Source organism: Pinus tabuliformis, chromosome X (genome assembly GCF_031772625.1).
Source record: "Pinus tabuliformis cultivar Carrire ecotype Pingquan chromosome X, CPIR1, whole genome shotgun sequence".
In the NCBI taxonomy this organism is placed as follows: Eukaryota; Viridiplantae; Streptophyta; class Pinopsida; order Pinales; family Pinaceae; genus Pinus; species Pinus tabuliformis.
The window spans coordinates 1,008,976,727-1,009,002,916 of record NC_142308.1 but is presented as its reverse complement, the minus strand read 5'-3'; positions in this window follow the sequence as shown (position 1 = coordinate 1,009,002,916).

Below are 26,190 nucleotides of genomic sequence, written 5' to 3'. Positions count from 1 at the left end.
TGTGTTGGGTTATGACATTGAAATCATCTACAAAAAAGGGAAGAAAAATGTTGTTGCAGATGCACTCTCAAGAAAGGATGAGGATGTGGAAGCATTGTTTTGTGCTATTTCTATTATCCAACCAGATTGGATAAACGAAGCAAGGGATGAATGGAAGAAGGACGAAGAAGTGTGGCCACTCATTCAAAAATTGCAGAAGATCCCAGTTCAAACAATATTGCTAGAACTTGACAAGGAAGGAAAAATCATATTGGAACCTAGAGAAGTCACAGAAACAAGAACCCGACAACTACGAAATCGATCAATTTCAGAGTATCTCATCAAATGGAAGAAATTACCCACTGAGGATTCCACATGGGAGGACAAGAATTTTATACAGAAGCATCAAGAACTACTCAAGCGTTGAGGACAACACTTTTTGAAGGAGAGGGGCATGTTAGGTCCCTATACTACTAGTGTAACCCCTTATTGTTATTAGTACAACCCCCTTATTATATAGTTGTGCCCATGTAGTCCCCATATTGTTATTGTTGTTCCCTTACATTATTATTGTTATGTCGATTCTGATTATATTACGACCCCTTAGACTCCTATATATAGAAAGGAGGTCTTGTCATTTATATCATCCAAGAATTGTTCATTTGTGTAATGTAAATGAGGTTGCCCCCTTGAAGAGGCTAGTTTCTAAGGCGTTGATCTATCTTTTCTATCTTTCTGTGAGCTGGTTTCATAACACTAATGGTGTCAAGTTGTAAACTTACCAGGATGGATGAATCTCTAGCAGTGGATCAGACTTCATATAGATCCATAATTAGCAGCCCCTTATGTTTAACAATATCAAGACCAAATATATTGCAATTCGTTTCTATATTTGGAAGATTCCAAGCAACTCCCAGACAAATCCATCTACTAGCAGCCAAGAGGATTCTTAGGTATCTTAAAGAAACATTGGATTATGGAGTGTGGTACTATTGTAGTGGCTACAACCACCCTCCAAAAATTTTCCTTAGCTTGTTTTTGGATCCTCCCTATCGACCATCTTCAACAGCATGTATTGCATTGTCAAGCACATCAACTTCAACTATTTCATAGAGTCTTGTCAGCCTGTGCATGCAAGTCGGTTCCACCCCCTTCAAAAGCCACTTTTTGAACTTAGTGTTAGTTGCTGGTTGAGAAGCTTTCTCTCGGAATTGCGCAATTCTAGAGGGGAACCAATCTTCCCTCCAGAAATTGTGCAAATCTAGCTAGACACCCAACTGGGCTCTAGAAATTACGCAAATCTTCCTGATAGTATTCCTCTTAACATTTGTGCAATTCATTCCATGATAGCTGCTTAGCCCAAAAATTGCGTAATTCTAGGAAGTAGGCACTTGTTTCTCCCAAAAATTGTGTAATCCCTCTGGGACAACTAACCCAAAAACTAGCGAAAATTACGCAAATCTAGCCAGGAAGACTACTAAGCTCAGAAATTGCGCAATGTAGTTAGATAGGCTTCCTTGTGAAAATTTCCAGGTCTGACCCAGGACAACCTGCTGGGATAAAAAATTGTGAAATACAGTCAAACAGGCTTCCTCGAGAAAATTGCGAGGTCTGACCCAGGACAGTTGCTCACCCAAGAAATTGTGCAATCCTGGGAGAAAGTCACTTGTTCCTTCCAGCAATTACGCAATCCCTCTAGGACAACCATCTCTTCTCAGCCCAGAAACTGTGCATATTTCCATCCCAGGCTTGTAGAACGATGCATGTGCCTTCAGGTTGATCGGTTCCCTCCGGGACCGAGAAAAACTGATTTGCATGCATGGACTACTTTTCCCAAGGCAAGATGCAAAGGCATCCCTTGATTTATGTACCTATTTTTAGTAGCTGGAGGTTACATGCAAGGATCATTTCGGACCTCCCACCAAGTGTCGCTTTTCCTAGATTTGTGGCATGCGCATCACAACCTCGATTTTACCAAAAATCATCAACTGGATGCTGCAAAGCTCATTCCTCGTCTTGACCTTGTAGCTCTTACATCCCACATTGCATCTAGGAGTCGTCGGCACATTCGACTCAATTGTTTTAGGATAAGCCCGCTTTTCATGTTTCACACAATGTTTATGTCGTTTTTTGTGTTTCGCTTCGTGTGAGCGTTGTTTGCTTGATTTCAGTGAGTGATTGCTGTCGTTTTGATGTATGTTAGCTTGTATAAGAATCATTTTAGTTTTCATTCGCATCTCACTGTTCTCGCATGCATGACACTACTTTTGCACAAACAGTCACCATTGTGGTGACTCACTTCACACACATGCATGATTATCGTTTTTTGAATCCCGCACTTGTTGTTTACATGTATGATCATTCACTCTTATTTGCACTCATCTCATCATGCATTCTAACTTCTGTTTTCATTCGCCCGTCAGCCGGTTTGGGCCGCCTTGGCCCGGTGTTGAGCCTAGGTATTGCAACAAGAATGCAGCAAATCCGAGGGCTACCAGCTTTACTTATCAACTTGGGGTTAGTAAAAACTTGGAGGTGACAGTGTTATATGCACAAGTAAAAGTGAAGGTACTACCTGTTGTCACTGCTCATCTGGCAAGAGACCCCAGGGGTTCCAAGCCAGACTTCTATAGGGTCAAAAGAAGCTTAACTCTTTGATGGAAGAAGAGAAAATATATCCTAAGGGAGAGCTACTTCTACTGCAGTATTGAAGAAAACAACATGAAATGCTAAACCATACCATAACCTAACTAACCATCCAAACAACTATGCTAAGAAGAATTGCTAAATTAACACTAATCTAATGCTGCTACCTAAGTTGTAGAGGTAAAGAGCATCAAAACCAGACTAAGGTGTAAGCAAAGGAAACTAAGCTAAATCAGTTTTCAAGCAGAAGAGAAATCGGAGGTCGAAATCAATGAAAGGAGGACATAAGGATGCAGTAGCGCATAGGGACCGTTGGATCGATCAACGAACATAAGATGGATGGTGGAGATCTTATCGCGGGGCTTAAGCGAATAAATGGATGAATGAGGTTAATGAACAGGATGAACAACAAAGATTGTATCGCGAGGGATTAAGTGAATGGATGGATGAACAAGGTAACAAAGCAGATAAACAGTGGAGATCGTATCACGATGGATTAAGTGAGTGGACAGACGAACGAGGTTAATAGGAGATGAATGGACGGGATCTAATCATAGAGATTAAGTCAAGAGATGGACGGATGAGGTTAATAGGAGCGATGAATGGATGAGATCTTATTACGTGTGTGAAGTCAAGAGATGGACGACAGAGATCGTATTGCAAGAAAAAGAAATGTGCGGAAATGATGGAGCGGGTTTCTAAGGCGGTAAGTAGTTTCTTGCGGCCCTCAAGGCAATAAGAGGAATTATGAAATTTCACACGATTAGCCTTACTGTGTGACACGTAACACGAGAAAACCACTTTTCTCGTGTGCTCTCAGGCAAATAACATTCATGCACTAATCTACGCAAGATTGCACGAGAGCCGTTGGATCAGGCGGGGCTGATCAACAGTGGATATCGACTAAGCTAGTTGGCAATCGGGTGAAGCGATAGCTGTCAGATCAAGAGATAGATCGGCGGTGGATATTAAAGCTCATAAAGCAAGTGGTGGACTCCACATGAGGCAGCAGTTGGAGAAAATAATGAATCGGACAGTGATTGTGAAGGTTTGTTGGTGATCAGACGGTGAGGAAGCAATGCATGAGAAGCGTGCCGAAGGCGGTTTTAAGCGAGAATGACAGAGAAAAATAGAGTGGGTGAACAAATAACTGCATCAAACAACGAACTCCCTAGCCCATGCGAGAACCAAAAACTTGTGTTTTTGGGGGGTTGCTGAAGGGTCTCTTCCTTAAATCATGGTCCCAGAGGGAGGAGATGAGGCTGAGACACCTGCGGGCAACCTTATGGTGGTCTTTTTCTCCTAGCTAACCTGTGAACTGAAAGAAGGAATAAATGGAAGTAAACTAAAGCAAATGAATAGAAAAACCATGAATAATCTACACTATACTATTCTAATGAAAATGAAGCTACTTAAGCAAATAAAACAGAAAACAATGAATCTACTTAAGCAAATGAACAAAACCAGGAAGTTGCTTAAGCAAATGAAAAAAACTAGAAATCTATGCTAGCATACATGAACAATAAAGAGGGGATTTGGCTTCTCAGGTTGGGCCCTAACCCAGGAGTTTTAGCCCTCTGAGTTAACTCAAAGCTAGCTTAAACATAACTCATTCTCATTATGAAAACTATGGATTACATAACAAACTGTCACAAGTCTTGTAGCTCAGAAATGAAGTATAGTTTTGCAATGAAAGTCCGAATCCTACTAAGGTCGTAGGCCTCTATATTTATACATCTGAAGTCTCTATCAATTTCCTTCCCATTAGGGAGGCTTGGCCTCTAACTCAAGAAAAACTAGTTTGTGTCACTTTCACTTGCTCAGCTATCTTCTAGTCTTCAAAGTGATGGCTGTTTGCACTCCGAGTTGATGGAGGAATATTCGAATGGAGGGGTAGTAAATGAGGAGGATTCACCTCCTATAATTACTCTCCCTTGTCCCATTCGAGTTTTGACCAAGGTCTTTGCCATAGTTCCTTGCTTTTATCCTTTATTCCTGCATTATATGCACATTAGACCACAAAGAAAAATATCCAACTCTAACTCATCTCATAAACAAAATATAATCAAAAGTATGCAATAAGTTGTGAGAATAGCTGGTTTGACTAAGCTAGGAGGTGAATTAAGGCCAATTAAGGCCCATATAATTACTCAATGATGAGGCTCATCACCCGGCTAGCATTGTGCATTTTTGGAAGCGAAGGTTCTTCCTTCCCTCCAGAAATTTTGCAAGTATGGCCCAACATAGATCTCCAGGCTTGCATTGCGCAATTCTTGGAGGCAATGTCCAACTGGCCCCAGAAATTGCGCAATGCAGTTTGCTGGTTGCATGTCACTGCTGACTGATTACGCATTGCGTAGTTTCAGTCCTCAATAGGTTGAGCTGGACTGTGCATTGCACAGTTCCAACAGTCAGTCAACCTCTTGACAGCCTAGGCGGAAATTGCACAACCTTCATGATCTATCACACAGGTATGTTGCAAGTAAATTCTCAAGTTAGTTTTGGTTTTCGACTGACAAATTGATTTCCATGAGTGTTTCTATGTCTCTAGGTATCAAAGGTGTTTGTCTGCCTCTCAGTAGCACATGTACAATGGCTTCCAAGAGAGCAGAGTTGAAGACACCGTTCAGAGTGCAACTGGGGATGCAGTCGATCAAGTGTCTATGAACTTTCCTATCTATGAAGACATCAAGTTGTTCATGGACAAGGATATCAAGATGAATGGCAACGACATCACAACGTGCAACACCATCAACAACAACAGAAGGCAACACGCCTTCATGCGACGAATACAAGAGGAAGGTTGTTGAAAGCATAAAGGCAGAGTAAAGTTGCAAGTTCAAAACAGATCCACTCGTGACGAAAGCAGCTTTGGAGATTGAGGCTATGAGGTGACAGTGCGACACAAAGATCACGCGAAGGCAGAAAGAGAAGCAGAGAAGGAGTTGCATGTGCTGAAGTAGCAACTCAAGGAAGAACAGGAGATGTATAGACGAGAGAAGAGTTGTAGTAGGTACAGGTACAACAAGGGGCGCAACATGCACAGACTGATGAAACTATGCCCGTACAAGTTATAGATCCATCCCAGCAGCTAATACGCAGCAAACAAGGTGAGAAGTGTTGTTGATCGCATGCAAGGGAATTCAGCAACATGCATGTCATTGTACGCACGCATGCGATCCCACCCATTTGGCACACTCACCAAGGCAAATACAAGAAGAAAGTCTGAATAGAGCTAAACGTGTATTTTAACAAGTTGATGCACATGGCCACCAAGACATGCTTGCAAATCAGCGCAGACACTATGCATCAACATGTTGCTGGTCCGGTCGCACCCATGACGACCATGCACATGCTATCAGACGAGTTAGATGGAGGAGCCATATCAGTGTACCTGGATGCAATGGAGGCAAGAGTTCTCTTCAGCAAGATGTCAACATTGTGCACACAAACACCATCACAGATGACCAAGCTTGGCATCAGTTCACCACCGTCGTCCATCACAAGGATGTCAAAGAGTTGGTCTCACCACAACGGTTCGATTTTCAGTGATGTCTCGCATGGCTTGCTCAAGCCATTTTGTCTCACATGGGCACATGTGCATTGTAATGTAACATCTTGTCAAGTGGAAGTTCAAGTGTCGATAGTTGAATGTAACAACCATAGAGTAGTTGAAGAGTCATGAGGATAGACGAACGGTCACAAAGGGGAATGTCAATGGCCACCCCACCCTTTGCTATAAATAGAACCTCATAACTCATTGTAGAGGCTTTTGGTCAGGAAAGCTTCCAATAGGAGTATCTTAGAGAAAGCTTGGACAATATTGTAATGAGCCTTGGCTTCTCCACTATGTAGAGCTAGTATGTCTCTTTGGAGGAGCAGGCGGTTGTGACTGTAACGTTCCACTATCGGAACTAGTGGTTGGACATGGATGTATTGTATGACCGGAACTTACACTTCTTAATATAATAGAGCCAACACATTTCATGCATATGTTGTATTGTATTCCAACTATCTTGTTTACTCTAAATGATATATGTATTTGTTTTCTTACGCATGCATGTATGGAATATTCTGTATAAGTATGTATGAATATTACTGAAATGTGTTGATTGGTTTAATCATCACTTTGGAGTGCTTGCTAACTTGATTTCCAGCTTGTGATGCATCTTCGCTGGGGTGTTCCCTTCCAAGCTGCGTACTATTACAGGTTTCCAAGGGGCGCACTCACCCCAATTTCCGTGTGTTAGAACCATTCATGCACCTTCCTTGACTCACCAAAACTGTCATACCCTTGCTACAAACAGGACATATTACTTGCCTCTGTGCGAAACCGCAGTCAAGGCAATACCGTACGACCCACTGCTAGGACTCATACACCAAACGGTATGAGGTCTAATTAGGACTTCTTACCGGTGATATCCCCTGACATGTTGGCGGGTCCAACACCATCAACAGGTACAATAGAGGTAAATATTTTTCATTCACTGTTTATACTAATGCTGATTGGGCAAGTGATGTAGATGATCAAAAGAGAACAAGTGGTGGTGCTTTCTTTCTTGGAGAATGTCTAGTCTCTTGGTTTAGCAAGAAGGAAGCTTCCATTTCTTTATCTATAATTGCAACATAGTACATTGCAACAACTTCTTGTTGTAATCAACTACTGTGGATGAAGCAAACCTTGCAAGATGTAAAAGTTTTCTATAATCAACCTATTCCCATCGTTTTTTACAACACAAGTGCAATAAACATGTCAAATAATCTCGTTTTTCACTCCAAGACAAAGCATATTCCAATCAAGTATCATTTATTGAGAGAGAAAGTTGCCAATCAGATTGTGAAGCTAGAGTATGTCACTACAAAAGAGAAAGTTGCTGATATTTTCACCAAGCCACTTCCTAGAGAACAATTTGAGTATTTGAGGCAAAGATTGGGAGTTGTTCCTCTTGCCTCCCTACACTAGATCTTCCTTCAAGAGGAAGAAAGGTAGTTTTTGTATTTTTAGCATATCCAGATGAAACTGCTAGGTCCACAGGATTGACATGACGAGAAAAACTATTAATAGAGGGCGTATTATGACAAGGGGAACGTGTTTGTGTATTTTCCATTAATGTCAAAGGGGGAGAGATACATGGGTAAATACATGGTGATCAAATAAAAGAAGGAAAAGAGGAGAGCTACATGGAGAGATACATTGTGATCTAGTAACAACAAGAGTAGCAACATGAAATAACAACAAAAATATCATAGAAAAAGAAGTAATAAAGCATAAGAGAAGTGCATATCAGCGGGAGAAATACTCAAAAGAGAGGATCATAGTTCCTAAGGATGTTTTGTTTTATATTGGCGTTTCCATCGATGCGTAAGTGGGAGAATGTTGGAGATACATGGTCATTGATGGCATCAGGGTGTCCATTGATGTCAATAGGTGGCACATGTGTCAAAGAAGCACTTAGGAGGTTAGGTTGTAGGCACAAGAAGAAGGATCAACATGGTAATAATAATGGTGCATAAGATTTGGATCTTATTATGGAGTAGCAGAACATCTTAGATGTAGATGGAACCCACTCAGATGGAAACAACTTAGAAAAATATTTCTAGTGGTATGTGGAAGTTTGGAAATGACCTCCTGTGTCATAATATAGAGCCAGTCAAAGATATGGTTCCCCAAGTCAAAATATGTAGAGATAAAAGGCTTAGAGACCCATTTTAGCACTTCATTAAGTTTGGCGATATGCCCAATCTTGGTGGAAAGTTTAGTGAAGTGGTAAAAAATAGGACCGAGCTGACATGGATGGACAACACAGCAGTGGGAGTGTATTTTATTGGCTTAAGTGGAGCCTACTCGACGAAGCTTCCCCAATGGGTGTATCATAATGTAAATTGATAGACCACTCAAACATAAAGAGTAGGATGATGCTAAGTGGTGATTCCATCCCAACAAACTTACCCTAGCGGGTGCACCCCATAGGATTGCAAAGGGCGCACAAAGCGGAAGCGTCGGGAAAATGCCATTGGGACATGATAGTGGGGAACAAACCAATGAGAAGTGAGTGGGAGGTCCCCAATTCAAAAACTCAGCCTGCTGAGGGCAAGAACGGAGAGGAAAATCTAGAGGTAAAGTGAAGGAGAGTCAGCCTAGAGGATTTTAAAACAAAACAAAACAAAATTATTGGGAACCCCTAAAATTTTTAATAAAGGATTTGCTTGCAAAACAAAGGTCTCAGAGACCCTTTCTCTCTCCTATATGACAAGACAGGATTGGTCATAGATGACATCAACACCAACCAATCAAAATGTGACATGTCGAATATAGATTCGGCATTTCTGGACACTTGATTGGCCCATATCTAGGTGACACATGTCACCACTTTGGAGGCACCATGTGTCCCATGTAATTTCAGCATGACATCGAACTGACGGAAAGAGCTCGAAAGAATGTTAAGGCTTAGGAAATGAAACAGGGTATAGGCATAAAGAAAACATGGCAGCTGTCTTAGCTTGGATATGGTTTTATTGGCTCCCAGTAGTAGTGAATGGACCCTACCTGATAGATCATCTTAGAGGCATGGATTCCGACGATTTGTTAACAATGCATTGCAGAAGTGCCAAGAAGTAGGCACAGAGACACAGAGGACAGGCAACACACAATTATTGCAATCAATTAAAAGTAGGTGGGAAGTACCCATGAGATACATTGACTCGAAGACATGACCCTGAGGGATGTATAAAGAGGCATTGGCTTAAAGCACCAAGATAGAGAGAGATTAGTCCATAAGAACTAACCTTGGGTCATTTCAAATAAAAATGAGACCAAGGGCATAACTAAATAACAAAGGAAATTTAGCCCGTGAAGGGCTTAAATAGGATTAGCACCTAAAGGCCTAGCCAATGGTCGTGGAGACCTGGTCCCATGGAAGAGAAACAAGTGAATGCTCTAAGCGAAAAGGGCTTAAGGCTAAATCGACGGATTTGGAAGTGTTTTCTCTATTAAATTAAAAAAAGGGCCACAAAAGCCTTTGGGTCTATAGCAAAGTTTTTAGGCATGGATGGATGAGCCAACAACTATTTCTTGGCACCACGTAGGGCCAACGACAAAGTGACAGTTTAGTAGCACATTTGGCAGTTAAATCCAAACACAAGAACAAATAGTAAATGCATGAACGAGTTGGAAATTTTGACAAAAATAGAGGTTTACCAAAAATAGAGAAACTCAGCTAAAACATGTAACTCACTATAATTGAGAAAAACCGCAGTTTAACTCATAATTTCTTGAAGTAATAGGTAAGGAGAAAAATAAGACTTGAAAAGAAAAATTACAAGAGTCAGTTGAATAGATCCAATGCAAGATTAAATAAAACCGCATGCCAAAGATATCAAGCAAAAATTCCTTTATAAGCAGGCTTGAGCAAGGAGGTTGGATATGTGAGTTTTGTGAGCGAGTTGAGGTGAAGCTGTTGGTGTTCTCAGTGAATCGTTGAAGGTATTGGTGATTGAGGGGGAAATTGTTTTTATTTTGAATACATAATTGGAATTCATTGCTCTAGTATGAAAATGGATGAAAGATGAACCAATGAGTGTCAAATAATTTGTTTCTTAAAAAATTAGGGGTTAGTGCTCCTTTTAGTGGGTGCTTGTAAATATTTTGGGTTGTAGCTCCATTCAGTTGTAGCTGATAAATCATGGAGTTGTAGATTCTTGCTGGTTATAGCCAAAGAACTGTAACAACAAGTTGTAGCTTTCCTTGTGAAGAAATTAAAGAGCAATTGTGAAGAATTTATTTCTTCCTTGTGTGTTCCATTGTGATTGTTGATATTGTTTTTATCATGTTAATTTATGAAGTACTTAATGGTGTCCTAGTGTTCTTGCACAAGTGAAAGAAAGTTTTTTTTATTGGTAAAATTATTACAATACTGATTCACCCCCCTAGTATTGTCTCGGTTCCCAACAAATAATTGATTTACAACTAAAAATGGGAGATTATACTTTCATATCACAATTCAACATTAGATATTTGTGGGAGGATATGGTGACACAATTATGGGTTTGATTTGGATGGAAACATAGGGGTATTTCATCTTAAACATGAAGGAAATTTTTTTGGCATTCTCTTATAAGAAGAAGATGAAAAAGATAACATTATCCGATGTTGAAAGGAATTTAGATTTAGTTAAAGATATATCAAAGGTGATCCTTCAAGATATTCAAAGAGCAAAAGGTGCAAAAGGAATTTGGTAAGGTCGTTGATAAAGTAGATATTTTGTGTCTTAAGTATCACAATCAAAGTGTCAAAGGATCTTAGCTTGAGTGGTTTGGTGAACAATTTTTTTCCCAACTGCATGGGTTCAAGTCTCAAGAGAGATGTTGTAATTGGCATGTTAGTGGCATTTATGAATTGTCAAATTTGGTGTAATAGTGGAATCCAATCTATCGAAGTTACTGATTCTCCAAATATTCCATTACTATTTAATTTGTTTTTTATCATAGTCAAAGCCTAATCATAGAAATTGAAAAGCTAAAAAATGTAAAAAAGTTGCAATAGGAAATGTTGAAGCAACTTAGCAACTAGAAACCATTAGTTGATAAAGAAATAATGACTATTTCCATAGTATTAAAGAAGTATTTAGATGCAAAATTCAAGCCACAAAAATAGGATCCAATATATATATATATCTATATCTATCGAAGTTACTGATTCTCCAAATATTCTCATTACTATTTAATTTGTTTTTTATCATAGTCAAAGCCTAATCATAGAAATTGAAAAGCTAAAAAATGTAAAAAAGTTGCAATAGGAAATGTTGAAGCAACTTAGCAACTAGAAACCATTAGTTGATAAAGAAATAATGACTATTTCCATAGTATTAAAGAAGTATTTAGATGCAAAATTCAAGCCACAAAAATAGGATCCAATATATATATATATATATATATATATATATATATATATATATACCATTTCAAATCATAAAGATGTAAGTCTTTTAGGTAGCCTATTGTTGGAAGTGATGTCAACTATGGTGTTAGTCTTGTATTGGCATTGATGTCAAATGAAAAGGTGGCATGGTTGCATATATGGGTTGAATATTTTGTGTTTTCCCTAAACTAGTAGATGAACACAAGTTCAAAAGGGGAAATATGCATTTGCAATCATTGCAACTTAAATTTACAATGCAATACGGGCATCCGCAACCCATATTAACTGTGGAATACCACCGTCCATGTACTGTGTGTGGAAAAGGAAATATCCACGGGCTTTCCCATGTAATTTTCCTAGAGTATTAGAGTGATGGAATTAGTTTGCATGAGCATCGACAAACTGATTTGGTCTCAATGTGTTATTTTGGTCATAGTTAATCTGTTTGATCTGATTGTGGTGCTCAACATGTCGCCGATTTGATTCATAATGATCCAGTTTGATCTAGTTGTAAGGGATGTCATCAATGCATCGAACTGGTCCAAGTAGAATGTAATTAAGGAGTCATTGACCTGGTCTGAGATTAATTGCTTGAATCAGTCATCAACATTTTATTTGGTCACACTTGCTTATTTGAACTTGTAAAAAATAACAAAGACAAAGTGGAAGAAAATCAATGCATGGATTCAGTCAACTTAATGATTGGGCAATCAATTTTAAAATTTCGATGCCATGAATCAATGTGAGGTTAAATATCCTGTGCCCCTATATGATGTAAAATTTGTGTGGAATCTGCAATGGAGTGAAGGGAGAAGAGGTTAGAAAGAGGGAAATCAGAACTCAATGAAAACAATAGTAATCTAATAGATAGAAGGCTGGATGTAATGCGAATAAGGGAAAAATGTTTTAACTGCTTTGTATTGGAGGAATGTGTATATGGCTATGCATTTTGATTGTGTAATTGGATGCTAAGTAAATAGAGAACCAATTTTATACCTCTATTAGAAAAAAAATGTTAAGTGGCAGTGTATATGAGTGAGATCTAAAGTTGTGCGATTGAAGTTTGATTAGCAACGCATTGTTAGTATGTTGAGAAACATTATGGAGTTTATTTGCGTATGAAAGATAAAGAACATGAAAAGTGTAGTTTGTTGTGCATGTGATGGCTAAATGCATACATTTGTAACCTAATAAACAAGTCATATTGTGAGCTGAGTAATAGAGTGATGGAGATATAGAATATTCGTGCCTATGGCAGAGAATTGAGAGTGTGAGTTGTAAAATGATGCGGCTAAATGAATAATGCTATGCATATGATTAGTGTGTGATATAGTAGTATGTATGTGTTATAATAATGGCTATAGTAATTTTTTTATTGTAGGGAAATGGTGAAGATATGGAAAAGAAAGATTGAGTTGTAAAGAGTTGAGTGAGGTGTTATAACTGGGTGTATGCATTGTTATTGGAGGTTGTATATTACAGAGAGATTTCATTGAGACCATGCTTGCATGTTGTTGTGAGCCTCTATGTATTTTCTTGTACTATACCTTTTCATGAGTAATGTATAGATAAGTGAGTGAGAGTGCTAAAGTTCTATTACTTGATTCATGCTAGATTGACATTGTATATGTTGTTGCTCCAAGAGTTGTAATGTATGTGCTACTGTAGGGTTGTGAAATCGTGTATGATGAGATGATGAAAATATGGTTTTTAACGTTGCAAAGAGCATAATAATGCCATGTCTAACTGTTGCTATGTATGTTCTACTTTTAGAACCAATATTGAGAATGTGTTTGTGATACTATGTATTGCTACTAGGGTTTGTTGAGTAGAGCTACTAAGGTTTTCATGTATATGATATTGTATGTTGAGAACATTGTCATGATGATGTTGAGAGTATGTTGTTGGTATGAGATGTTTGGGAAAAGTGGCTTTATGAGCAAGTTGTTGTGTTAGTGATTTTTCAGAGTTTGAATTGCTGCTAGGGTTTATAAATTGTATGATGCAGAGAAGTAATTTGATGTTGTTCTGATTGAGCAGAGAGAGTAAGGTTTGATGAAATAATGAATGTGTTAGGTCAATAAAGGTTTATGTATTCACTTGCATAGAGAGATAAATGTGGGTTCAGTGTGAAAATAAATGAAATGTGATTGACAATTGTTTGAGTAAGGATTAGTGGGCCTAGTCTGAAAATATATGAAACAAGGTCCATAAAAAATTGAAGGTTAGGGCCTTTAGTGGAAAGTGGTGGCTTGCTAGTATAGGGAGTAGTGGCTTCCTTTAGGTGGTGGCATGAGAAACTAATAGATTTTGGGGCCTCCAATAGGCTGGGGCCTATAACAAGTTAGGGTTTGCATATAATTTCGAAAGTGTTGGCTTCCATCAAGTAGTGGCCTGGAGTGGGTGGTTGCTTACATACAACACAGGTTAGAGCTTTGACACTAGATGTGGTTAATGATTGATGTAAACTGAGTTTTTTATTAATAAAAAGAAGAAGATAAAGGGTATGGTGGTTTTTCTCCTAGAAATGTTTCCACCTAATATCTGGTGTCCCTATGTGTCTTGATGCTTTATGTGTTATGCATTGCTAATCTTAAGGTTTTCTTGTGCTTATGTTTCATATGTTATATGCTATTATAATGTTCTACTAATAATTGAACGATTAATTAATTGAAAGAAAGGTAAAAAGTGTAAAATATAATCCATGTGACATAATATTGATTCACCCCCCCACCCCCTCTCGATATTGTTAAGTTCCCAACAATTGGTATCAGAGCAGGTGTCTTTAGATTGTGGATTTGATTTTTGGAACTTGGTGCATGAAGGATATGGCAAATATCCCCTCTTAGAAAAAATACAATAGTATAATGCCCAAGTGAAGTGTGTGATCTACAACAACCTTCACAATGCAAATATTGATAAGGTCATGGATCTAAATTTTGCAAAGGATATATGGGACCGATTACAGATATTGTATGGAGGAGACAACAACAACAACAATGGAGAGAACAAGAAGAAAAATAATAAAAAGAAGAAGGGATTTCAAAAGATAGAGTCTCATCCTAATGAATTCCATTCCCCTAGTGCAAGTTTAGCTAATCATCGAGAGGAGATTTTAGAAAATCGAGAACCAGATGTATTGCAACAAGGTAGATTCGAAGGTAAAAATGATGGGGAGTTATTTCTATAGAAATTTTGAATAATATGACACTTATTCATAGAGATTATCCCGATTATACACTATTGCGGAATACATGCATAATACATAAACTCCTCTACGTTGATCATCAATTTTGAGGAATAAAAAAAACAATGAAACATCAATCGCACACACACATTAACACAGTATGTAACCCGGGGAAAGCATACAGCTGAAAACCCCACACTATCTGTATATTATAATGATAGAGAACATGTAACAATACATAGTACAATACTCCTCACAAGTACTCAGTACTATCTCCACCTGTTACACACAAACTAGCTCAGATATGAATCAATCACAGGTTCAAATCTCCTTCGCTGCTTGCCTGCCTCCACTGCGCAATCCTGCAAGAGAATAAAGATGAATGGCTGAAGAAAACTCGTATTTCCTTGGCTGAACCACACAATCCTCATTGGAATTACTCAATCCCACTGATTGTGTAAGATCTCATGCACAACTATAGTCACAACTAATAGCAATCTCAACCTCTAACACCTGTCTCCACTGAACTGTACATGCACTGAGTTAACTGATGTATTCTTTAGTTGCTTTATGAGTTAATAATTAATGAATTAATTAATATTTAATTCACACAACTCATCACTAGTGTATTCTTTAGTTAGACTAAAATACAACTAGTTCAATCAAGTCAAACTAAACACAACTCCATCAACTCCACAATCAACTCCACCAAACTCAACCACATGAGTTCTAACTGAAGTCCTGCATGCAATAGCTCAACTGACCCACAAGAAAAGCGTCCTTCTGACAGCTACATGTGCCACATCTGTAGCTCAAATTGAAGTGCTCCAAGAGGATAAGATAATGTTTATAGTCCAAATATTATTATGAGACAATAATATTCGACTGTTCTATTTTTAGCCTGGCAGTCTAAAAATAGAAACTGCCCATATGTCTAAAAATAGAAGTCCATCTATTTTTACCAACATGACCAATCATCCAGAAATAACATCCTGCAACTCATAGACCATGATCCATATGTCTAAAAATAGACTTTGCGCCAAAAATAGTCTACGAGCCCACTTAGTGAAGGCGACTTCTTTCCACTAAGCTCCATCATCTTGTTTCATTTTTAACACTCCCTCTCAATAAGATATGGATTATCTGTAACCCCTATCCTGCAACTCTGGAATTTTCTGCATGCAACACATTTGCCCGATCCACTTGCTCCAACAACACTTGGAACAAAAACACTCCCAACTGACCACTCTGTTGGGCTAGGAACATACTCTGATGTTGAAGCTCTACCTGCTACTGACAAGTGCTCCCTCTCTGACATCTATGCTACTACAACATCTCCATGCATCTTGCACCATTGTACACCTCTTTGTGCCACCTAGCACTATGAAAAACACTTGTGCCTCTCACATTGCTGCAGCCTGCTAGCTATGCGCTGTCCTGGGATTCCCTACACTGTCGCTCTCTCTGCTGCTCCATCCACATCTGTCTCTACCCAATCAGTCAGTTCCTGCTACTCCACATCGGGGCTCTCATAGCAAGGTCTCATCCAAGAGGTTGGTACCTCAAGGATCTTGCCCCTCCTCCTTGGGGCGATCAATCCACATCACCCCACCTCCTACCTAGAGGTATGGCTGCATGCGATCCCTCAGCCCACCTGGCTCGAAGTTTCCCCCTACTAGAGGTCTCTGCATGAGTAGATGTCTCTACTAGATCTCCTCTCAGCTTCCCTTGTTGTGGCTGCTCCACAACCTCCTGAAGCTGCTGCACCAATCGTGGCTCCTCCACAATCGTCTGAGACTTCTTCTGGCTCTACATGTTGAGAGGTAATATATGCTCCCTCTCAACCACCAAGTCTCCATCAGTTGCCTTGTTGATCAAGGATTTGCATGCATCTTGAACCTCAAGAGCATACAAGTTCTTGACCCGTGAACTACTTCACCTATCTAGTGATGATGTGTCTAAGGAAAACCTTTCCCTTACTGAAGGCTACATCACAGCCTCTGTCTTCTAGCATCGCGATCGACACCAAGTTTCTCTTCAGTCCTGGTACATACTTGACATCGGTCAAGGTAAGGCGATCTCCATGCTCCCTCTGAAAAATAACCATGCCTACACCTGAGACACTATACTTCTCATCATTACCCATCGCTATGAGTATCTAGAGATCTTTCTCCTCCAAAGTATTGAACAAACTCTTGTCACCGGTCATATGGAAAGAAGATCCACTGTCAAGAAACCAACCACTTCCCACCATGGATGAAACCATGCATGCAAAGAGTGTGAAATCCAACTCAAACTGTGAAGCAAGTGCCTCACCTTCAGATCCTTCCCCGAATCCCTTCTTGGATTTCTTCTTTAGGCAATTAGTAGCATAATGGCCCAACTCATGACAACGAAAGTATCTCACCTTCAACTTGTCAACCTTCTTCCCATCATTGGAAGAAATCGATTCGGAAAGAGAACCCTTCTCCTTCCCCTTCTTCACCTTACTCACTAATGCACAGTTCTCCTCATCATGCATGGATGAAGAACTGTCTCTGGTGCTCCGTCTGATCTCCTCTTGCACAAGATCCGACCAAAGTCTCTCCCATCCTGGAAATTTCTCCAGACCATTGACAAAGTCCTGATAGGAATGAAAACTCTTCGGAAGACCAAGGAGAGCCAAGCTCACCAAGTCCTCATCATCGACAGTCACCCCCACACTTCCCAGGTCATCCAACATTGGGTGAACTTCGTGAGATACTTGGGCATATTGTCTCCATTCTCACACTTAATGTTTCTGAGTTTATCCTTGAGCACCAACTTCATCTGGTCACTCTTGCTTTGGAATAAATTTGTCAACGCTTTCCACATCAAGTATGGAGAAGCCTTTCCATGCAGGCTGGATGCAATGTGATCCTTCACGCCCACCAACAGAATCCTTCACGCCCTCTACGTTGATCATCAATTTTGAGGAATAAAAAAAACAATGAAACATCAATCGCACACACACATTAACACAGTATGTAACTCGGGGAAAGCATACAGCTAAAAACCCCACACTATCTGTATATTATAATGATAGAGAACATGTAACAATACATAGTACAATAATCCTCACAAGTACTCAGTACTATCTCCACGTGTTACACACAAACTAGCTCAGATCTGAATCAATCACAGGTTCAAATCTCCTTCGCTGCTTGCCTGCCTCCACTGCGCAATCCTGCAAGAGAATAATGATGGATGGCTGAAGAAAACTTGTATTTCCTTGGCTGAACCAAACAATCCTCATTGGCATTACTCAATCCCACTGATTGTGTAAGATCTCATGCACAACTATAGTCACAACTAATAGCAATCTCAACCTCTAACACCTGTCTCCACTGAACTGTACATGAACTGAGTTAACTGATGTATTTTTTAGTTGCTTTATGAGTTAATAATTAGTGAATTAATTAATATTTAATTCACACAACTCATCACTAGTGTATTCTTTAGTTAGACTAAAATACAACTAGTTCAACCAAGTCAAACTGAACACAACTCCATCAACTCCACAATCAACTCCACCAAACTCAACCACATGAGTTCTAACTGAAGTCCTGCATGCAATAGCTCAACTGACCCACAAGAAAAGCATATTTCCTTCTGACAGCTACATGTGCCACATCTGTAGCTCAAACTGAAGTGCTCCAAGAGGATAAGATAATGTTTATAGTCCAAATATTATTATGAGACAATAATATTCGACTGTTCTATTTTTAGCCTGGCAGTCTAAAAATAGAAACTGCCCATATGTCTAAAAATAGAAGTCCATATATTTTTACCAACATGACCAATCATCCACAAATAACATCCTGCAACTCATAGACCATGATCCATATGTCTAAAAATAGATATAGTCTAAAAATAGACTTTGCGCCAAAAATAGCCTGCGGGCCCACTTAGTGAAGGCGACTTCTTTCCACTAAGCTCCATCATCTTGTTTCATTTTCAACACTCCCTCTCAATAAGATATGGATTATCTGTAACCCCTATCCTGCAACTCTGGAATGTTCTGCATGCAACACATTTGCCCGATCCACTTGCTCCAACAACACTTGGAACAAAAACACTCCCAACTGACCACTCTGTTGGGCTAGGAACATACTCTGATGTTGAAGCTCTACCTGCTACTGAGAAGTGCTCCCTCTCTGACATCTATGCTACTGCAACATCTCCATGCATCTTTCACCATTGTACACCTCTTTGTGCCACCTAGCACTATGAAAAACACTTGTGCCTCTCACATTGCTGCAGCCTGCTAGCTATGCGTTGTCCTGGGATTCCCTACACTGTAGCTCTCTCTGCTGCTCCATCCACATCTGTCTCTACCCAATCAGTCAGTTCCTGCTACTCCACATCGGGGCTCTCGTAGCAAGGTCTCATCCAAGAGGTTGGGTACCTCAAGGATCCTGCCCGTCCTCCTTGGGACGATCAATCCACATCACCCCACCTCCAACCTGGAGGTATGGTTGCATGCGATCCCTCAGCCCACCTGGCTCGAAGTTCCCCCCTACTAGAGGTCTCTGCATGAGTAGATGTCTCTACTAGATCTCCTCTCAGCTTCCCTTATTGTGGCTGCTCCACAACCAACTGAAGCTGCTGCACCAATCGTGGCTCCTCCACAATCGTTTGAGACTTCTTCTGGCTCTACATGTTGAGAGGTAATATACGCTCCCTCTCAACCACCAAGTCTCCATCAGTTGCCTCGTTGATCAAGGCTTTGCATGCATCTTGAACCTCAAGAGCATGCAAGTTCTTGACCCGTGAACTGCTTCACCTATCTAGTGATGATGTGTCTAAGGAAAACCTTTCCCTTACTGAAGACTACATCACAACCTCTGTCTTCCAGCATCGCGATCGACACCAAGTTTCTCTTCAGTCCTGGTACATACTTGACATCGGTCAAGGTAAGGCGATCTCCATGCTCCCTCTAAAAAATAACCATGCCTACACCTGAGACACTATACTTCTCATCATTACCCATCGCTATGAGTATCTGGAGATCTTTCTCCTCCAAAGTATTGAACAAACTCTTGTCACCGGTCATGTGGAAAGAAGATCCACTGTCAAGAAACCAACCACTTCCCACCATGGATGAAACCATGCATGCAAAGAGTGTGAAATCCAACTCAAACTGTGAAGCAAGTGCCTCACCTTCAGATCCTTCCCCGAATCCCTTCTTGGATTTCTTCTTTAGGCAATTAGTAGCATAATGGCCCAACTCATGACAACGAAAGCATCTCACCTTCAACTTGTCAACCTTCTTCCCATCATTGGAAGAAATGGATTTGGAAAGAGAACCCTTCTCCTTCCCCTTCTTCACCTTACTCACTAAGGCACAGTTCTCCTCATCATGCATGGATGAAGAACTGTCTCTGGTGCTCCGTCTGATCTCCTCTTGCACAAGATCCGACCAAAGTCTCTCCCATCCTAGAAATTTCTCCAGACCATTGACAGAGTCCTGATAGGAATGAAAACTCTTAGGAAGACCAAGGAGAGCCAAGCTCACCAAGTCCTCATCATCAACAGTCACCCCCACACTTCCCAGCTCATCCCAACATTGGGTGAACTTCGTGAGATACTTGGGCATATTGTCTCCATTCTCACACTTAATGTTTCTGAGTTTATCCTTGAGCACCAACTTCATCTGGTCACTCTTGCTTTGGAATAAATTTGTCAATGCTTTCCACATCAAGTATGGAGAAGCCTTTCCATGCAGGCTGGATACAATGTGATCCTTCACACCCTCCAACAGAATCCTTCGACACTTTACTGTCTTCTTTTGCCAAGCCATAGCTTCAGTAGAATCAGTAGGCTTTGGGACCTCAACCTCTATGAAATCCTTCAACCCATTATCATCTAACACTGCCTCCATCCTATCTTTCCATGCAATATAATTCGAGCTGCCCTCAAGAGCATACTCCAATCGCAATCCGTTGAAAGAAATTTCAACTTTGACACCAAGAAAACACTGCTGCAAATTCGAATTCCACCAGCTCAAAACTCAACCGCTTCTAATCTAAAATTTGTGAGAACAAAGTATTTCTTGTATAGAGATTGACTATATGGGCTTTTACCGGATATATCACCTTCCAAAGGAAGGATGAATCCAGGGGCTACCTGGCCCGATTACAGACTTTGCCTGAAGAAATAAAATGTAAACACTTTCTGGATAATAGATATGATGATCAACTGCTCTGATACCATGTAGAAATTTTGAATAATATGACACTTATTCACAGAGATTATCCTGATTATACACTATTGCAGAATACATGCATAATACATAACCTCCTCTACGTTGATCATCAGTTTTGCGGAATAAAAAAACAATGAAACATCAATCGCATGCACACATTAACACAATATGTAACCTGGGGAAAGCATACAACTGAAAACCCCACACTATCTGTATATTATAATGATAGAGAACATGTAACAATACATAGTACAATACTCCTCACAAGTACTCAGTACTATCTCCACCTGTTACACACAAACTAGCTCAGATCTGAATCAATCACAGGTTCAAATATCCTCCGCTACTTGCCTGCCTCCACTGCGCAATCCTGCAAGAGAATAATGATGAATGGCTGAAGCAAACTCGTATTTCCTTGGCTGAACTACGCAATCCTCATTGGCATTACTCAATCCCACTGATTGTGCAAGATCTCATGCACAACTATAGTCACAACTGATAGCAATCTCAACCTCTAACACCTGCCTCCACTGAACTGTACATGCACTGAGTTAACTGATGTATTCTTTAATTGCTTTATGAGTTAATAATTAGTGAATTAATTAATATTTAATTCACACAACTCATCACTAGTGTATTCTTTAGTTAGACTAAAATACAACTAGTTCAACCAAGTCAAACTGAACACAACTCCATCAACTCCACAATCAACTCCACCAAACTCAACCACATGAGTTCTAACTGAAGTCTTGCATGCAATAGCTCAACTGACCCACAAGAAAAGCGTATTTCCTTCTGACAGCTGCATGTGCCACATCTGTAGCTCAAACTGAAGTGCTCCAAGAGGATAAGATAATGTTTATAGTCCAAATATTATTATGAGACAATAATATTCGACTGTTCTATTTTTAGCCTGGCAGTCTAAAAATAGAAACTGCCCATATGTCTAAAATTATAAGTCCATATATTTTTACCAACATGACCAATCATCCACAAATAGCATCCTGCAACTCATAGACCATGATCCATATGTCTAAAAATAGACATAGTCTAAAAATAGACTTTGCGCCAAAAATAGCCTGCGGGTCCACTTAGTGAAGGCGACTCCTTTCCACTAAGCTCCATCATCTTGTTGCATTTTCAACAATTTCTTAGCTGTGTTTTAGATGGATTTGATGGTAGCCATTCAGATTTGAATAATCAAGATGATATTGTAGTGTTTCTTAAAGCAGAACTTGAGTCAGCAATGGTTGTAATAGATAAGCTAATGGTTGAAATAGATAGGCTGAAAATTATGTGTAGAGATCAAGAAAAGTTAATGTAGTTTTTTTATGAGAAGGAGAATGAGTTCAAGGAGGAAATCATCATCTCAAAGACTCAGTTAGAAGAGGAAAAAAGAATTGAAGAGGTTATGAGCAACCAAAAACAAGAAAGAGAGGGTCGAGTTGAAAAATTAGAAGTTGAAATGGTCTCAATAAGGAAAAAAACTAGAACATAAAGAAAATCAGTTAAATATGGAGAAAATCACTAAGGTCTTGGATAACATTCTTAGCAATCAAAGATCTCCCTTGGTCAGATCTTGTTTTTCGTTTTAGAAGGGATAATCTTGTTCACATGCAGGTGGAAACAATAATGTAGAATTTAAAAATTTTGTAGTAGGTAATGGCAACAAGAAGAGCACAAAAGAGGTAGACAGTAGCAAAAAAGGTATCAAGAAAAAAAATCTGCAACCAAGGAATGGAGGAAGAATAACACCCTTGTTAAGAAGATAATTCTCTCCAAGAGAAGACTATAATAGATGTAGAAGATTTCAAAGGAGTAATAACTCCTTTGTTCCTTTGATGATGAGGTTAATACTACATCTATCCTAATCATGGACATGTTGCAACCAATTGTAGAAGTGGATTATTCAAATCTTATCAACAAAGTATTTAGCAATTTAGGTGACAAAGGAGATCAACACCCTTCTAGTATTCTAATACATTTCATGTTATTGTTTCTCATGTAACTTGCTTGGCCATAAGGAATTTGATTGCAGATCTCATGTAGGGAGTAGAGGCATGACCAATGTAAAATAGAGATATGACATGGTTAGTAGAAGGTATGATCCTCTTGCCTCATATCTTGGTCATGTGAGATGCTATATTTGTGACAATCTTGGTCACATGGATGGAGATTGTATGGTATCTAGTTTCACAAGGAAAATCAGACAAAAGGAGCATCTTACCCATAATAGGCCTAACATAAAACTAGAGGATAATATGCATACTAGGAGGAAACCTACCAGAATGTGAAAAAAGAAAGATGAGAAACAAGTGAAGTGTGGTATTTCTATTTGCACATTTGATGAAGATGACCAATGGTAAATATACAAAGGATGTTCCCATCATATGTTAGGGGATAAGAGAAAATTCCTCTTCCTAAAGAAAATCAAAGATGGCCATGTTATTCTTGGAGACAATACACTTGCTAAGGTGTTAGGAAAAGGCAAGGCCAATCTTGGTGATGAGAAAACAAATGCAGCTGATGTGTTTTTGGTTGAAGGAACGAAGCATAACATTTGGTTTTTTGGTTGACTAAACTTGTTTTAGCCATGCATAAGAGAGTCCCATTTTTATTATTCATGAGTGGAAATCATGTGTTACATCCATGTAAGCACTTTTGAGTGCAATATCTAGCCTTGTATTATCATCACTAGCCTTGTACTTTCATGTTTTCGTCATGGTATGTTATGGAGTCATTGGTTAAGTTTGTGTTTTCTCTTGCATGTGGCAAGGAGGCATAAGAAACAAAAAAATTCATCAGACAACAACATGAAGAGTTGATTGTAGCCCTAGCACATGTTCAAGGGGAGCATGATCATGTTCACAATTGTTGGCCATATTGTCATTGATGTCATGTTGTTTGTAGGAGGCACAAGTATGAGCAATAGGTTTTCTTGGCTCTAATGTTTATCTTGCAAATGTGCTAAGCTAGTCATCATTGTCAACCATGTGATAAGAAAACATATGGTATCAACATAGTACAATTGGTGTTAGCATGGTGAGGTTTGATCACCCTTTTTTCAAAGGGGGAGAATGAGATCAACCACTAGTGGAGAATGAGACCAACTAACTAGTAGGGGATGAAAAAAAACGAAAAAAATTAGGTGGTGATGTATTGCAGGTTTCCATTAATGCCAAAGGGGTAGATTGTTGGTAGCTTGGTGTTGGCATGAATGTCAACTATAGAGTTAGTATTGTATTGGAATTGAATTCAATTGCAAACTTGTCATGGTTCTAGATATGGGTTGAATATTTTATATTTTTGCTAAACTAGTAAATGAACGCAATTTTGAAAGGGGAAATATACATTGAAATCATTAAAACCTAAATTTCCACTGCAATACCAATGTTCACAGCCTATATTAGCTGTGGAATACCAATGTTTGCATTTGTGTGAGGAAAAGGAAAAATCCATGTAATTTCCCATGGAATTTTCCCAGATTATTAGAGCGATGGACTTAGTATGTGTTGGAATCAAATTGATTTGGTCTTAGTATGTTGATATGTTCATAGTTAATCAGTTTGGTCTAGTTGTGATGCTCAATATATGGTCAATTTGGTTCATAACACTATAGTTTGATATAGTCATAAGGGATGTCATCAATGCATCGAACTAGTCCAAGTGGAATGTAACTAAAGAGTGATTGATATGGTCTGAGATTAATTGCTTGAATTAGTCATCAACATTTTATCTGGTCACACTTGATGATTTGATCTTATAAAAAATAACAAAGATGAAGTGGAAGAAAATCAATGCATGGATTTGTTTGAATCAATGATTGGGAAATCATTTTTAAAAGTGTTATTCCATGAATCAATGTGAGGTTAGATATCTAGCGCCCTTGTATGATGTAAATTGTTTTTGGAATATATGATGGAGTGAAGGGAGAAGAGGTTAGAAAGAGGGTAATCAAAACTAAAAAAAAACACTAGTAATCTAGCTGATCAAAGGCTAGATGTAATGCGACTAAGAGAAAAATGTTTTAATTGTTGTGTATTGGAGGCATGCTTAGATGGATATGTGTTTTGATTATGCAATTGGATGTCGAGTAAATAGAGAACTGATTGTATACCTTTGTGAGATTTTTTTTTAAGTGAAAGTGCATATGATTGAGATATGAAGCTGTGCAATTTGAAGTTCAGCGAGTAGGGCATTGTTAGTACGTTGAGTGGTCCTATGGATTTTATTTGCATATAAATGATGGAGAACATGAACACGTGAAATTTGTTGTGTTTGTGATGGATGAATGCATATACCAGTAACCTAATAAACAATTCATATTATGAGCTGAGTAATGGAGTGATGGAGATATAGAATAATTGTACATATGGAAAGGTATTGACAGTGAAATTTGAAAAATTGGTGAGGCCAAATGAGTAATGTTGGGTGTATGAATAGTGTGTGATCTAATAGAATATATGTGTCAGAATAATGGATTTAGTAATTGTTTGTATTGTAGGGAAATGGTGAAGATATGGAAAAAAAATCTTTAGTTTCATAGAGTTGAGTGAGGTGTTATAGATGGCTATATGTATTGTTTTGTGATCTGAGGTTTATGTGAGGAGAGTTAATTAGAGATTCTACTTCTAGATCCATCACATGAGGATTTTTGTGAACTGAGGCTTGTATATTGCAGAGAGCTTTCATTGATACCATGCGTGTATGTTTTGCAAGCCTCCACATATTTACTTGTATTGTACCTTCTCATGAGCAATGTATAAGTGAGTGACTAGAAGTGCTAGGGTGTCATTACTTGGTTCATGCTAAATCAAATTGTATATGTTGTTACTCCAAGAGTTGTCATGTATGTGCTGTTGTAGGGGTGTGAAAGTATGTATGCTGAGATGATGAGAGTATGGTTTTGTATGTTGTAGAGAGCACATTGATGCCATGTATACCTATTTTTATCTATGTGCTACTACTAGGACTGATATTAAGAATGTGTTTGTGATGCTATGTATTGTTGATAGGGTTTATTGAGCAGAGCTACTATGGTTTCAGGCATATGCTATTGTATGGTGAGAGCAATGTCATGATGATGTTGAGAGTATGTTTCTAGTTTGAGATGTTTGGGCAGAGTGGCTTTATGAGCAATTGTTGTATTAGTGAGTTTGTTAGAGTTTGAATTGCTGCTAGGGTTTATCAATTTGATGATGCAAAAATGTACTTTGATGTTGTTGAAATTGAGTA